This window comes from Phytophthora infestans, genomic scaffold (genome assembly GCF_000142945.1).
Source record: "Phytophthora infestans T30-4 supercont1.1334 genomic scaffold, whole genome shotgun sequence".
NCBI lineage: Eukaryota > Oomycota > Peronosporomycetes > Peronosporales > Peronosporaceae > Phytophthora > Phytophthora infestans.
In genome coordinates, this window is record NW_003302640.1 from 3336 (window position 1) to 5965 (window position 2630).

Consider the following 2630-nt stretch of genomic DNA (forward strand, 5'->3'; position numbering starts at 1 on the left):
TAGTCAGATCCATGCTGGAATAGACGATAATCACCTTTCCCGATGTGCCGCGAATAGCGATAGGTGTCTTCTGGACACCCAACGACCTCGAGCGGGATCTGGAGGATTCTCAGGCTGCTAGGGCAGCCGCGGACGCGAGCTTGGATCGACTCCGTGACGAGTTGCGCCTGACTCAAGAGGAGGTGGTAACCAACGACTATGTGGGATCCACCCATGACGGATCCGCCTTAGGGTCGGCGCGTGAAGGGTCCCCCGCGCCGAATCCACCTCCCTCGTCGGCGGATGTAGCCCTGGCTCAACTCTCTGAGGAGTCGCAAGATACCAAGGAGTCGCTCGAGAAAGCGTCTGCCGGACGAGATTATGCGCTCGAAGAGTTCGTGCGTATAACTCAATTGCGCGACGAGATCCAAGCGAAGCTGGCGGACAGCGAGCTCCAGCGGGACAAGGCGGCTACCGAGTGGGCGGAAGCCAAGCGGACGCAAATGGGAACTGGAATCCAAGCTTCGCCACACGAGTACGTGGATCCTCTTTTAGCCCTTCCTAGTAACCCCATATTCACTTGTTATTGTCAATCCAGGTGACAAATTGAAGGAAGCCGATGCAACCGCCGCGAAACTCCAGGATCAACTCGCTGCAGCCCAAACTCAGCAGCAACAGCTGGTCCTGGAGGCGCGATCGTGGCTTATCGGAACGGGACTTGGCACGTCGACGACTGGCGCTGGTGACAGCTGCCGTTTCGGATCCCCTTCCTCCCTTGTCGGGACCCTCTCGTGCTTCCAGCGTCTCTGCCCCTCTTTCGTCTGTAAGTGGGGCGGATCCGTCGGCTGCAAAACGCCCGCGTAGTGCAGCTCCCGCTCCTAGCACCGGATCCCCCCGCCCTCACAAGCATGCCCGAGCCTCCCCAAAGGCCAGATCCAAAACCAGTTCGGTCTCTAAGGCGGCTTCACAGGTGGGACCCACATCCACTCCCAAGGTGGGATCCAAATCCACCTCCAAGACGGGACCCACTCCCACACCCAAGACTTCCGCCTCCCCCTCGAAGTCTGGCGTCGGATCCACGACCGGATCCACCACTACATCCAAGTCGACTTCAGTGTCCACGACGGGATCTACGGCGTCCAAGACCGGATCCGGACCCACTTCCGGATCGACTGCCAAGGCGGGATCGACGGCGTCCAAATCTGTATCGACTGCCAAGGCCGGATCCGGTGCTGAATCCAAGTCGGGATCGGCGCCCAAAACTGGATCCACAGCTATCGCTGCCCTACGACGGGGTTAGCCCCATCCATGGCTAAGTCCGGACAGTCTCAGTCGGGATCAACCGCTGGCCCTTCGGTGACGACGCCTGCCGTTCTCCGGCCAGCTTCCACCGGCCATCCGCCAGCCCATACTGTGTCCGGAAAGGGGAAAGCCAAACGTGTCATTCCCCCGGGATGTGGACTTGGCAGTTCGGAGGACGACGAGGATGAGGAGTCAGACTGGTCCGACGGCTCAGGTCCTCCTAACCGATCGTCGTCGAAGCGTACGTCGTCCTCCGGCCCGTATCCCTTCACTCTGGGCGATGAGGACGATGACAACGACGAGGACGATGAGAGTCCGGAGGATTCGGAGGAGGCTCGAGCTGCTGAGGATGCCTTGGAGGAAGACACTCGACGGGCTCTGTCCCAATCCCGATCCGAAGCCCCGCGGAGATCCCTCTCGACACCGCCTCCGCAAGTCGCTGGTACAGCCGGATCCGGAGGCGGCACTGCGGGATCTGCGATCCAAGTCGACCGTGGTGGTGGATCGGGTGACAGTGATGGTGGATCGGGTAGCGATGGTGGAAGGGGGTCGCCTCGTGGTGGCGGACTCCTTGGATCTGGCGGAGGGGGGTCGCCTGGTGGCGGGTCCCCCGGATCTGGTGGAGGGGGGTCACCTCATGGTGGCGGTTCCCCAGGATCGCCTCATGGTGGCGGATCCCCGGGATCGTCTCACGGTGGCGGATCCCCTGGATCTGTCTTGATCCCCGCTCCCCCCAACTCGTCCCTGCCAGGGATGCTCCCCGTGGCCCCGTTTGGTCCGGATGCCGCCTTTATTCCTGGTAGACGTGCTCCCGTGGCCTTCGCTACCAGAGACATCGAGCCTTGGTCCGCCAAGAAGTTGAACCGGCTCGCGGTCATCTCAATGAAGATCAAGGTCCTGTTCCCTGAGTTGCCTTTTCGAGCTGAATGAATATTCCCTCGGGAAGCGGATGTAATCCCGACGGCCGGATACGTGGATTCGCTCATCACTCGACCTCACGTGGAAGAATTGATAAATGCTGCCCCGTGGGATACGCTGGTCACCACACCGGTGGATCCAGTTAGCTTCAGGGGTGATGTGCGTGGGCGACTCGGGGTATTCGTTTGTGCGCTTCGGGATTTCGTCTTCAAGCACCGGGTTGCCATATGGGAAGGCACTCACCGATTCCCCATCTCTCGTAATCAGCTGCAGGGTTCGACTTGGTTGTCCAACTTCAACAAGCAGCGTGGTAACCGACGTAGCCATGCTGGTCGAGCTTGGAAGAAAGTTCTCGTGATCCTCGTGTTGGCGATCCAGGACGGTTGGTGTGACGTGGATGTTTTGTTGGATCCATCCTTCTTGCATCTCCC

The 2630-nt window shown here is 60.2% G+C and overlaps 1 non-coding gene across 1 annotated transcript; it reads left to right on the top strand.

Moving 5' to 3' along the window:
- Nucleotides 1-7: 7 nt before the first annotated feature.
- PITG_33523 lies at nucleotides 8-83 on the top strand (the record flags this gene model as incomplete). The annotated part of the gene is made up of 1 exon (XR_009934917.1): nucleotides 8-83. It is a non-coding gene; the product is annotated as a 28S ribosomal RNA (ribosomal RNA).
- Between the last annotated feature and the right edge of the window lie 2547 nt (nucleotides 84-2630).